Source organism: Lethenteron reissneri, chromosome 50, assembly GCF_015708825.2.
Source record: "Lethenteron reissneri isolate LAM-NWPU_2019-01 chromosome 50, ASM1570882v1, whole genome shotgun sequence".
Lineage (NCBI taxonomy): Eukaryota > Metazoa > Chordata > Hyperoartia > Petromyzontiformes > Petromyzontidae > Lethenteron > Lethenteron reissneri.
In genome coordinates, this window is record NC_083828.1 from 8,240,497 (window position 1) to 8,253,900 (window position 13,404).

Here is a 13,404-nt window from a genome sequence, read left to right on the forward strand (position 1 = left end):
CGTGAACTCGGGACCCATATTCATAATCAACGTTTTTGGGTGAGATCGCGTTATTTATTAATGTGTCGTAACTCTCCACCACCCGACACGGCCAATCAGTAAAAAAAGTGTAACGTTGACAAAAGACAAATAGTTCACTACTTTAGCCCACCGGTGTGTTGAAGAGTGAATCCACAACATTTACAATTTTTTTGAGTACAACGTTTCGCTGGTAATTACATCGAGCATCATCGGGCAATTTTTGTAAATGTTGTGGATTCACTCTTCAACACACCGGTGGGCTAAAGTAGTGAACTATTTGTCTTTTGTCAACGTGACACTTTTTTTACTGATTGGCCGTGTCGGGTGGTGGAGAGTTACGACACATTAATAAATAACGCGATCGAACCCAAAAACGTTTATTATGAAAAATATTGGTCGCGAAAGTCTACGTGTTAAACTAGGGACCCATATCTAAGAGAGAGGGTGGCGGTATGTCAACTCCCTCGAATTCATATTCTTTGGTTCTTTCGGTAAAGTCACGCAGATATAAAAAAAAATCAAGCGAATATAAATATCACGACGTTTCGATCGCAACACAAGCGATCGTCATCAGGCAAAGGAGTCAACCTCGAAGGGCAACCCGTTTTATAAAAGTTTGGGGATGAGCATCGTATCCCCGAGTGTGTATCAGGATATGCAGGAGGCCATGGATTCGTTTCCGACCCTGACACCGGCTGTATATTTGAAGCTTGCATTGTTCTTCCCGTGCGTCGCGTAGATTTTATTTCGGGGTCCTCCGTTTCCCCCCCCCCCCTTCTTCCACATTTAGAAACATGCGCTTAGAGTATCTGGCTGCTATACATTACCACACGATACGTTGAGCTATCATTTGTGATCGCCAGGTTGCTTCTGAAAATAATCTACATAGCTCAGTGGGCTTTACCTGGTAAAAAAAAAATACACTTCTCTGATGGCTTGGGAGGGCTTTCAAACGTCTAACTCACGTCCCTTCTGTTATTTATCAAGCAGTGGGGAGATCACGGCTGATGATGATGATGATTATGGCGACGATGTTGGCTGTAAAAAAAAAATCCTGTATATTCTTCAAATCTTGTACCGTCTTTTGAAATACATTAGTTTTCACAAAGCACATAGCAAACGTCACGTCCTTTATTTAACATTTCCTCTTCCTGAACCTCAAAAGTAACCATTGAGGTATTCTAGTTTCACTTTGCGTTTCCCGGTGTTCATTGGTTTTTTTCGCTGTATTTCTGTGACGTGAAAACGGCTATGGTTTAAGCATCTTTTGTTTAACTTTTTAATTATATATCGAGGATACGTTACATGACTAGAACGATGTAATTGTCACAGGGAACTTATAAGGTATTATTATCAGGTATTAACCTCTTCCACGACGAACGTCAGTCTGTTGCTCGTACGCATGTGCTTACGTGCATTCTTAACATGCAGTGGCTAATAATGATGAGAAATATTAACTAATTTCTGTAAATGTTTGTGTGAACAGGGATGGTCAAACGACCCCAATGATAAGATTTGTCGAGTGGGGATCAGTGAACCCTATCCAGCAGTAGATTGACCAAGGTCTGCCCGTACATTCGTGTATTATAACCAAGGGAGTACGTGTCATTGTTGCAGCTATGTTTTTTTTTACATCTGCACGGACACGGATGTCTTATGTCTGGGGTTCTGTTCGTATTGTCATGGTCGATCCACTGCTGGATGAAGGCCCTGCTAGCCATACATCAGTGGAAAATTAACATCGCAGGGACGAGAGATGGTGGTGGCTTTGGCCGACCTTTATCCAGCAGTGGATTGAACGTGGATGATGGTTATGTACAACTGTGTGGTATAATGTATATATATACCATTTATATAACGTAATTAGAGTAAAGTACTCAGTTTAATATATGTACAATGCTCTTGCTCCATCGCGATATGTATAGACTCTAAACAGTACACTTTGTGTCTATATTATGATTGTATAAAGTTCGTTCAATATTTGTTTCAAGTACTGTGTACATAGAATGCCAATAATGATGTACAGCCCTTTGTAAATCTACTGCTGGATTAAAAGAGGATTAACTAACGAACCGAAAGATATCCCGTCAAATATGCATTCCCATATGACGGGAATTGGACATTTTGTGTCCGTTCAATGACAAGTTATTAAGAATTTTAATAATAACATCTTGGCCTTGGTCCACTGCACACATGTACCATAATTGTATATGCAATACACTTGTATCTACTTAAGAGTCCAGGGGCGGGTAACCTTTTTCCTGCCAAGGGCCATTTGGATATTCATATAACATCATTCGCGGGCCATACAAAATTATCAACTTAAAAATGTGCCTGTTATATTTGGTCAAACATTTTATTAACTCACCCCTAATGCGATGGCTGGAACTGCTTCTCTTTGGCGAGGCGTGTGATGTTAGCTGGTATTGTTGATGTTGCTACTCGCAACTGCTTTTCCAGGTTTGCTCCTAGATTTATCGAATTTCGAGTCCCGCCTGCGGTTGCCTTGGCAGGGCCAGAGACCAAATGATTTCGCGGGCCTGATACGGCCCGCGGGCTGGACGTTCCCCACCCCTGACTTGGACCTTGGCCTTATGTTTAGACAAAAACCGTGTTCCACTGTGCTATTCAGGTAACCGTGTCCTTATTGTCTTTGATGATTTTCATCTCATGGAGAAATGATGGTCAGTAATTTTTTTCACAGAAAAAACACAGTGAAGAGACCACACACAGTAAATCAGGTGACCTCTGAAGATGGCTGGTATTGAAGATCTCCGAACTTCCACTGAGGTATCTTGCTTCACAGCAGCACATCATTTCTCCAGGGTCCATAAAACTTGTACCAATTTTTGTAAGACAACAACGATGATTGTTTCACGGAAATTTCCACCTCTCGTTTAAGGTGGCCAGCAGAAATTTTCACTAAATACCAACGACCGACATTGTGTTTTAACTAAGTGTTTAAATAAAATACCGCAAACACAACTGCGTAGGTTTTCGTGGCTGTGCTGTATAGCTCTCACCGTTGTGTTTTAAGGTTGCGTACCGTTTGCTCTTTGGCACGATGTCCAACGTTTTCTCCATGTGATGGATGTAGTCAATTCTTTAGAGTTGCTTTTCTGAGGATAAAATGCAACCTAAGAAAACGACTTTGGGTTGCACTAACTCTTACTTTGTTACCAAAGCAACACGTATCTACAGCAGCACGTGGCTTTAATTCTGGTCCTGTAAATATAACACTGACAATTTGCATTTTAGAATTGCATCATGCATTAAACACTGCTATTTATATACAGCATTTTACAATTCCTTTGCATGAGTTGACTCATTGCCCGAAAGTCGGCCTCCCATAATGCACTGCGTGCCGTGCCATAACTATAACTCTGGCTCCCACAATGCATTGAACGCAGTAACGTAGATACTGATGGTTAAAATGCACAGCAGTATCACTCCAGTGATGTCACTCAAGGGGCACTATGATGCCACATAAAAGCTACACGACTGTGACTCAACGCTTTTATTTTTGGTTAACAACGCTTCAAACTCTTGTCTGAAAATATAGGTATGCACCTACAAAGCAAGGGCTACAGTTTGTCAAAGCCCCTATTCAATCTCGGCACAGTGGGAGGTAGCTCATTCTTCTCAGCTGTCCCCATGGTCTGAAACTCACTTCCCCCAACCACCCTTGCTGTCAACTCACAGCCACTGTTTAAGTCCAGATGTATACCTTACAATGTTTCCTTGCGCCTGATCTCCTCTTTCTGTCTTTAAAATAAATATGCTCGTTTCTATACAAGTGTGTTGGGATGCGATTTCATTTGGATGCTGTATTTTAAAAAGAAGTCACATTTTAATGTGACTTTAGTTATACTGTACTGATGCAGGGCATTGCAAGCTTGTTTACATGTTCTCTTTGTTTTTCTATCACTGTGGTATGACACAGAAGGACATTGATACTGCTTATCCGTCAAAATCGACCTCACCTAAATAAGTGCATTGGTTATGCACCAGATGAATTTATAGATGAGCTGGATCGAAACGATTACATCGATCGAAGTATATACAACAAGTTTAAGGACATGAAAAGTACAAACAAGATTGAGGCCACGAATTATGTGTTGAACTGGCTGTACGATGGTGGAATTGAAACTCAGGTTCAGATGCTCAAGGCCCTGCAGAGAGTGGAAGACCATTATCCACGAGTCAAACGATGGCTCAAAGATGTCGGTACGTAAACTCTTTCAATAAATAATTGTTTTTTTTGAAGATATTGCCAATTGTTTATCCAGGAAAGCCACAACACAATATTCTCGGCAGATTCTAGGATACAGCGTGTACTCAAATTATTTAGCTAATTCTGGTGCGGAGTACTCTGATAAATACTTATTCTTAACAAAACCATGTTATATTTTATACCGCCACTTTTTAAAAAAAATGTTCTTGCTGTGGATTTCACACCTGATGATGATTGCTTGTGTTGCAGTCCAAACGTCGTGAGAATTTTATTGATTTATATTTTTATTATTTTATTGTTTCCCTTCTACGTGGCTTTACCGAAAGAACCAAGAATATGAAAACCAGTTATTTCCACGAAAACTAAAATCTATCCCATTTACACCTTGTATTGTTATTTTACAGCTTTAAAAATAAATATTACAACACTTGAAAATCGCTATATAAAAGAAAGTTAAAAAGTCACCACTGAAACAAAACTCAGCTGACTCTGGAATGTACATTGCACCACTGCTTGAGTTATTCCACAGGGCAGTACTAAACTTGGATGGCTTGCAAAGCTGAGAGACACAGCTAACAACAAGTCAGAATTGCTTTTCAAGTTCAATTGTTGAGCTTTGTGGGTGCAATTTAAGTAGACAAAAAACGATTTCGCTACGTTTTAAGGGATTCCCAAAAATCCCCATTATTTGTGGGACACAGGATATCCACTTATTATTTCAGGGACAAACTTTAGTTGCAAAGCATCATGGGAGATATCCATAATGCCCTACGTGCCTCTTGTTGGCCAGAACTGCATCTGCATAGCAGATTGCCATCATGCTTTGAGGCACAATTATATTATACTTGAGCATGCAATTATAAATTAGTTGCTATTTCACACTATCTAAATGTTTAAAAAATGTATTGATAAAGTGGTAATTAGGTTGTGCGTATGTCCAAATCTGCCAGAATATACACAATATCTTCAAATCTTGGAAGCTAAGCAGGGAGCTTAATCAAATATCATTAATCTTGATTTAAAGCTTTCGTGACTGCAGGAATCCATACTCTTTGGTTCTCTCGGTAAAGTCACGTAGGTAGAAAAATTAAATAAAACAAAAAATAATATATCACGACGTTTCTATCGCAACACAAGCGGTCGCTAGTCTTTACGGTAGTGTATATAATATCACGATTGTGAATATTTGTCAAGAAAAGTTCTATTGTTTTGGGCATGAAGTACCAGCAAGTGGTTTATAAGTTAAATCAAAGGACAGGGTTATGAAATAACGTGTGGTTGGTTGGTTTTGCCGAGACTGAAGTCAGGTTTAAGCTTAAGATGTTTAGCACAGGACACGTGCGTGTTTATTTAACGAGTGTAATTGAGTCAAGGTTGAATGGAAATAATAAAATAATAAAAATAAAACATAATAAAATAATTCTCACGACGTTTCGGCCACAATGCAAGCAGCCGTCCTCAGGTGAAGAACAGGTCTGTTAGAAAGACAGGTCTGTCAGAAAGACAGCGTCTTTCTGACAGACCTGTTCTTCACCTGAGGACGGCTGCTTGCGTTGTGGCCGAAACGTCGTGAGAATTATTTTATTATGTTTTATTGTTTATTCTTTTATTATTTCAATTCTACGTGACTTTACCGAAAGAACCAAGAAGATGAATCCCTGCAGTCACGAAAGCTTTAAATCGAAATTTGAGTCAAGGTTGTCCTTGGAATTAGGAGTCTGGACCTTTATGTCATGTCATTGACAGCCATTTGAAGTTTATGAATTTGGATCCAGTAGCTGGAAATAAGGCAAACACTTGACAGTTCAACTTGAATGTAAGAATCACACTGTTAAACAAAGACCCCCTGTATAGTCCGGAACAGACTTTTGGGGCAAGCGCTATTAGCGAGCACCTATGAAGGCCAGCATGGCATACGAGAGGGTGAGTGGCCAGCACCACATCCGGCCGCAGAGTGGCGATGTTTACACACAACACCAGTTATCATTTGATTCTAAGTTGACCTAAGGGAGGCCCAAGACCGGTTCAGATAATCGTCACTGTTATATTGGTCGTGAGCGGGAGTTCGAACTCGAGTTGCCAAGTTTGTAGCACAATGCGCTAACCACTGTGCCACTGCTCCCCACATTTGCCTGCACACACACACACACAGATGCTAGGAGCCTTATAGCAAGAGCAGATGAAGATGCATTGGCAGCTGAGAGGTACATCGCCAGCATGCCCAGCCCGCTGAGCATTCGGATGCCGCGCGGCGTTGTCTCCGAGACTCGGGAGTTTGTCGACGGTGCTGTAAGTGGCCAGGGCGAGGGAAACGTTGGAGGCCATTCGGGAGCAATACCAAAGATGCCCCATCAGTCCTTCATTGACATTCACGCCAAGCGGCAAGGTGTCGGTCAATCCGGACAAGCCGGTCCGATGGTGGGGTCGTGGCGTGTGGAAAGGCTGTCGACGGATATCGGAAACCTGCAGCTGAGAAGTGAACCCTGGACGCGGACCGCTGGCAAAGAGACCGACAAGTTTCCAGTGGTACAGGAAGACCGGAGTGACGACCATCACGCTCCTCGCGTAGAGGAGGGGCAGAATGACGAAGACGACTTCTGCTCGTTTGTGATTCTGCACCACGAAGACGACGGCGATGCAGCCAGGCAAGTGAAAAATGATCTCGAACAATTCGGGGTAACTGGCGGCGCTGTGTACGAAGACCAGTTTCAAGTGGGGGGGTTCACGCCTTTTTCTTGCTTGGACAACTGCCATCAATAAATCTGCCTTCATCATCCTACTCTTGACCAATAACTTCCGTAGCAAGTGGAATGAGTTCGTAACGCACGTCACCCTCATGAATTCCATCCAAACCCCGAACAAGAATAACACGGTTATTCCACTCTATCCCCGAGAGAATGCACTCCCTAAGGATGATTTGCCTAGACCACTGAGAGCATTGACTTCCCTGGATCAAGTGAGTACAAGGTTTGAGATTCAAGTAAAAAATACGTTCCCCATACCCAGAATTCGGGAACAAAGGAGAAGGTGGTCAGATGAACAGGCTCTATCGAGGAAACCTGATAAGTGACATTTAGTCAAACCCTACTGTTGATTTCTAATATTCTAAGACAATATTCCCTCGTTATTCGCGAGGGATACGTTCCGGAGATGCTCGTTAATAGCAACTTTGGAGGATAATGATATTTGCCGGAAAAAAACTGTATATATTTTTTTCATGAATGACCTTAAATCACTTTATCTCATCATCACTTTCTTTCTCTCGATGCCAGTAGTCGTGCAGAGTTCCATATGCGATTCGCATGCAGCCAAAATCACGGATAGCAAGTTTATAAACAACGAGGGAGTCATTCTAATTACTCGACAGCTGGCCCGGACGAGGTGGTGCACGGGAACTCATGGGAGCTGTTCCAGCCGCTCCAGTTGTTCCCGGGGCTCCAGCTAGGCCAGCTGGTCCAGCACGCTCCAACTTATTCAGCTGTTCTAGCTGCTCCAGCTGTCCCCAAGGCTCCAGCTGTTCCAGCTGCTCCAGCTGTCCCCGGGGCTCCAGCTGCCTTCGCTAGGCCAGCTACTCCAGGTGCTCCACCTATCCCCTGGGGCTCGTTGTTGGTTTTTCTCAGGCCGTGCCACGGGGACGATTTTCTCATTCCTGTGTTTCCCTGCCAAGATCCCCTTCCCTCGCCCCATGCCTTTGTAAATGATTATGTGATGTGATTGCATTCAGAAGCCATACAAAATCAAATAGTTGCTCCGAGTCGGTAAAATGGTCACGAACGTGACAGGTTCCGAGCACACCTGTGACAGCCACAACATTCTACATGGGACATTGGACACGGCCGCAGAGCTTTGCTCACTTAGTATTATAATCGCCGCTGGTTGAAGGCCTCCCCCCTCGTGCTGTCCGTTAATCTTGCACGGCCCTGCGATGCCACAGTTCACGTACTGGAGAAATATGAGGACCCAGTTGCTCAGGAGGACCCAAAGGCGAGTGGACTTGCCGATGGTTGGTGCCAGAGAGCTTCCTGTGTGGGGGAAGGTCGTGCAAGACTTTATTAGCAACAACGACAGGTAGACGAGCGATGCTCACGGAAATGAATCCTCCAGACCTGGTGAAGACTGTTTGCCAGACTGACTGTTTGATCTAATCCACCACACCGCACGTCAAATAACTTCCCTTTTTCATTGGAAATCACTGCTGGCCTCTCTCTCCCCAAGCACCTACAGTCACCTCGCTCGGTTCAAGAAACGTTTTAATTTGTATACACGGACTCCGCTACTTCCGAACTTTCAGAGATACGAACAAACCTGTCCGTATGTCCAGTTGCCTGTTCAGGACCGAGTCATAAGTTCACCTGCTTGCAATAGATGGCGGTGGTGGCATCTACATCTGCAGAACGTGAAGAACCAGTGGCATCTACATCTAAAGGAGATTAATAAACTTGTTAAGCCATTCCTCGTATTTAGTGTACATGCTGTACGACTATGTTTGGAATCGACAGGAGTAAAGTTGGACTTCGACGTACGAACAGACCTCTGAAACCTAACTCGTTCGTATGCAGAGGACTGCCTGTATCTATTGCATCATCAGTATTGATGTTTGTTACTGGTCGCTTGGTGTTTCGTTCCTGTGCTTAGCAACAGTGATAACAAAAGGAGAGAGAGAGAATCAGGCGGATAAAGCGCAGTAGTGTGTGAGGGCTCAGTGTGAACAGCAGAGGGAATTCAACTTGATACCTTGAAGTGTGTTGGCCTGCGATGTGACGACTCTCCATCGGCGAGCCTCTGCGGTACTCAGTCTTGCACGCTCTGATGAAGTGACCATCGTTAATCATGATGCGATTTGTACATATACTATATATACAGGTGCTGTACTCTTTATAATGTATGTGACTTTTTGATTAATTGTGAATACTGTCTATCATGATCATCATAATTGTGCAGCACTTGTAGGAAGACGACATAAAAGTGCAAATCGATGTTAAGTTTGTATAACGACAACCGATAAATAAAAATATGTGTTTGAAGTCAATCCAGAGCATATGTTGTTAATGCACATGCATTACATTTGGGTGGTGATTTTTTTAAGAGGGAGGAATTTACATTCAAATAATTGTCAATCAGATCAACTTAATATGGTGTGTTTTGCATTGAAACATTGCCAACTTTTTTTGTTATGTTTTAATTAATGATCCTGTTCACTGACAATTATAATTTCCACTCTAAAATGAAAACTTACAGCCCTCTTGTCATTCCACCGCTGAATAAAGGCACCCCACGCCGTGTCGGCCATGGTGATTGTTTGACCATAAAGTGGGTTGTTGATAAATGTATCAACAATATGCAGGTAATAGCGTTCATTTAGACAGGAAAGCCTCACTGAAGTTTAAGACTTTTCCAAGAGTGTCCTACATTTGGGATTTTTATGGAAAATCAATGCGGTGATGCTTGCATTGTGCTCCCCCCACCAATCAAAACCACTTATGCCCATGCCTCCCCCCTCCAGGTTACTAAGACCACAAACGACAGAGATCACACATCGACACATCCAGCCAAAGCGGCGTTGGTAAAGCGTTTCATGTTGTGTACCCGTGTGCTTAGTCGCCGCAACGTGCCACTCACTGACATTCCTCGGACCCATTCAACATTTATACTAACTTTATAGCAGAAGATACTACTATAAAGTTAGTACTTACTACTATAGTCAGTGGATACTACTATAGAGTGAATATATACTACTATAGATTCAATATTTACTACTGTAGAGTCGGTATATACGACTGTAGAGTCGGTGGATACTACTGGAGAGTCCGTAGATGGTACTGTAGAGTTCGTAGATACTGCTGTAGTATCGGTGCGTCTCTTCTTCGTTCTCTTGCTCGACGCTCGAGGCTTGTGTGTGTGTGCGGGTGGCGTGCGTCTCACACACACTCAGTCAGAGACGAGGTGGTCGCAGGAGGCACCGTCCTCCCCTTTTATTGTTGTTGAGTTCACGCTACCACTCAGGCCCCCTTTCAATCACGACCATGCTGCCGCACGACCCGTCCCAGACACGACCCTGTCCGCATTGCACTGACGGCGTTGACTGGGACAGCCAACTACTGTTCGGCCGCGTAATGATTGGGCGAAGGCGGGCAGCGACGAGGGCGGCGATGACGACAGCGACGACGAGACGAGTCCAATCCCAGAACCGGCAGCCAGGAGCTCTCACCCTCCGCTGCTTTTATTCCCTTTGGCGTGGCTTGGCTCGGCCCTAGCTGCGCCTCCCTTCTCGAACCCACCAGAGGGTTCCAGGGGCTTCCCCACGAGGTCTGCCATGACCTTTGCCCCAGTTCCTCTGCCCTGCCGGCACACACACCGTGTATATGATCAGCAACGTATGCGCTAAGTGCCCACCTGCAGTTGCAGCTATGTCACTACACTGCTATAGAGTCAGCAGATACTACTGTAGAGTCAGCAGATACTACTATAGAGTTAGTAGCTACTACTATAGTCAGTGGATACTACCATACAGTTAGTCGATACTAATATAGAGTCGGTAGATACTACAGTTGATTCAGTAGATACTACTATGGTCATAGATACTACTACAGTCAGTAGATACTACTATAGAGTCACCACATACGACTGTAGAGTCGGTAGATACTCCTGTAGCGTTAGTAGATTATATTATAGAATTGGTGGATACTACTGTAGAGTCAGTAGATACTACTATAGAGTTAGTATAAACTATTGTAGAGTCAGTAGATACTACTGTAGAGTCAGGAGCTACTACTGCAGTCAGGAGATACTACAATAGAGTCAGTAGTTTCTACTATAGTCAATACATACTACTACAGTCAGGAGACACCAATACAGTCAGTATATACTGCTGCAGTCAGTAGATACGACTATAGTTCAAGTTCATTTATTAGGTATAGCCCTGTGAGCCATTCGGCTCTTGAATCGGGTGCAACCGCAACAAACAAAACACAAAAACATGAACAATAAAACATCTTAAAGTGAATATGTGACTAAGTGCAAACAGAAAATCAAATTAAAGACAGCAAATTATTGCAGAAAAAGCACCGTACACCAACGCTGTGTGCAAAAATCCCAGTGGGATGCAAGTCAAACAACAACAACCACAAGACAACTTAGATTAAGGCCATCAGCCTAACTCTGTACTACAACAAACAAACATGGCCAAACCAAAAAACTTTTCGAGCATCACCAAAATAAAGCCATAAAAGCAATGACACAGTGGTCGTAGGAACGGTGACCGAATTTTCACAATAAACGACATAAACAACATGTACTACCAAACTCTGCAGCCATAGCTAGCTGCATGAGTCACTCCACAACAGTAGGAGCATCAGTCGGAGTATCAACATTTTTCAATGCACCTTTAAGATCAGCACACTAAATCAAAACACAGATCATACTTTGCAGCGATCATCAGGAGCAAAACATTGTATTTTAGGCCACTAAATTGCAGTGGCAGCTATGGGTGTACAACTCCTCTAGAGCAGTTTTGAGTGAAGATCTCATAGGTAGTGATTCAAGTTGCAGTTTATTGGCAATAGCATTCCAGACCCTGGGGGCATCAATAGCAAAGGCCCTTCCTCCAGTATTTGTATGGCAATAGGGAATGTGAAGCTGGTAAATGAGCGAAGACCTTAGGTCAAATTTGTTCTTTGAAACAGAGAGGAGATCTAGCAGATACTGCTATAGAGTCTGCAAATACTGCTATAGAGTCAACATATGCTATTATACAGTCAGTAGATACTACTATAGCCAATAGATACTACTATAGTCAATAGATACTATTACAGTCAGTAGATACTACTACAGTGAGTGGATGTGGTGCCACGACCACGGAGCAACTCCGCAAACGCCGCACTCCCCTCCCGGCCCCAACACTAAACACACACCCACACAGAGTGCACCCACGTCATGTCCTGACGGGGGGGTGCGGATTGCCTGGCACATCGGGTTTTAATCCGAAGGGCCCCTAGAGGGAGAGTCCCACGGTTTCCCGGTGCCAGGAGATTGGCCGACCCTCACAGGACAGGTGACATTGCGGTGCCCCGAAATTGGCTTAAGATTGTATGGGCGCAGAACGAAGAGGTTCACTGGGCCAACCGCAATGAGTTACTCATGACACTGGGAGAGGTGGAGGGTGGAATATTAGGCCAGAAGAGCAGCAGCAGACCCCGTGGCCCTCCATGTAGACAGCGCAGGTGAGCACGCGATTGGCTGCACAGTACAATGCCACCTTGTGCCTTTGAAGTGAGGGGATTAGGCCACGGTAGAGACGATGGAGGTGGACGATGACGGGGGGCACGGGTAAGCGCCCGATTGGCTGCGCGGTATGACGTCACCCTGGGCCTTTGAAGTTGAGAGAAGAAAGATAGGTGCCCCGGGACGGTGAGGGGAGTTGTCTTCAACCTCCGGGCGATCCAGACCCACTCCTGGCCAGTCCTACCTCCTCCAGCCGCTCGCAGCATTCGTGTGATGCCCGCAAGTGCTGCTACGAGGCAGTGATAAGCAAGTCACTTGCCTCGTAGCAGCACTTGTGAAAAGTCCACCTCAAGAAGCACAAGGTGCTCGCCCTCAGGCAGCGAGGTCGGGACGTCGGCGTCAGCGAGCCGCGTAATGCAGCAAATGCTGAGCCGGTCAGCAATCCCGGATCGCCTCCTGGTAAAGTTTTAGAACGCGGTGGTTGATTTTGTCATCCAAGGTGCAATTTCTTTGGGAGCCACCGGCAGCGACAAGTTCAAGACCTTGGTCCAAACATTGACGCAGGGATACGAGGGCCCGTCGACCCGCACCATCATTCGCAGGATTGTCGAGCATCACGCCATCATGCTGCCCATCATCGAGGCGTTCTTCTCCAACCTGGACGTCACCATTTTGCTCACCATCGACGGGTGGTCGAACCGCAACCTGAAGGGATTTTGGATGGTCACGGTGCACTGGATCGACACCAAATCTTGTGCGTCGAAATCCATGCTGCTGACGATCCTCGATGTGGAGACCGGAAGGGGTGTCGGCAAGCACATTGGCACCATTCTGTTTGAGCACCTCCAAAGCTTCGGGCACAATGTCTCGACCAAGCTGCTCACTGTCCCCAGCGACAATGGCTCCGATGCGATCAGTGCTGTCAAGAC

At 44.5% G+C, this 13,404-nt stretch overlaps 1 long non-coding RNA gene across 1 annotated transcript; it reads left to right on the forward strand.

Annotated features, from left to right (window-relative positions):
- Window positions 1-1,206: 1,206 nt before the first annotated feature.
- Window positions 1,207-9,275, forward strand: LOC133355184 (uncharacterized). The gene is made up of 4 exons (XR_009756667.1): window positions 1,207-1,378; window positions 2,726-2,811; window positions 3,965-4,248; window positions 6,408-9,275. It is a non-coding gene; the product is annotated as an uncharacterized LOC133355184 (long non-coding RNA).
- The last annotated feature ends 4,129 nt before the right edge of the window (window positions 9,276-13,404 follow it).